Consider the following 699-nt stretch of genomic DNA (forward strand, 5'->3'; position numbering starts at 1 on the left):
AGAGAATTCTAAGCAGAGCTAATCTGACTTAGCAACCATAATCTCTAATCTAATTAAAACCACTCAAAGTTTCATGACTGAAATAAGATCCTCCATTAGAAATTTGGAGGCACAAGTGGGTCAGCTGAGTAAGAAAGTTACTGAACTCCCTCCTAGTACTCTCCCAAGCAATACAGAAGAGAACCCAAAGAGAGAATGCAAGGCCATAAACATGTCCCACATGGCCGAATGCATAGAGGAGGGAAAGGCAGTTATTTCCACTGAGGAAGACCTCAATGGACATCCACTGGCCTCCAAGGAGTTCCCTAATGAGGAACCATGGGAATCTGAGGCTCACACTGAGACCATAGAGATTCCATTGAATTTACTTCTGCCATTCATGAGCTCTGATGAGTATTCTTCCTCTGAAAATGATAAAAATGTTACTGAAGAGCAAGTTGCTAAGTACCTTGGAGAAATCATGAAGCTAAATGCCAAGTTAATTGGTAATGAGACTTGGGAGAATGAACCCCCCTTGCTCACCAAAGAACTGGATGACTTGACTAGGTAGAGATTACCTCAAAAGAGACAGGATCCTAGAAAGTTCTCAATACCTTGTACCATAGGCACCTTGACCTTTGAGAAGGCTCTGTGTGACCTGGGGTCAAGTATAAACCTTATGCCACTCTCTTTAATGGAGAAGCTACGGATCCGTGAGGT

This window comes from Arachis hypogaea, chromosome 14, assembly GCF_003086295.3.
Source record: "Arachis hypogaea cultivar Tifrunner chromosome 14, arahy.Tifrunner.gnm2.J5K5, whole genome shotgun sequence".
Lineage (NCBI taxonomy): Eukaryota > Viridiplantae > Streptophyta > Magnoliopsida > Fabales > Fabaceae > Arachis > Arachis hypogaea.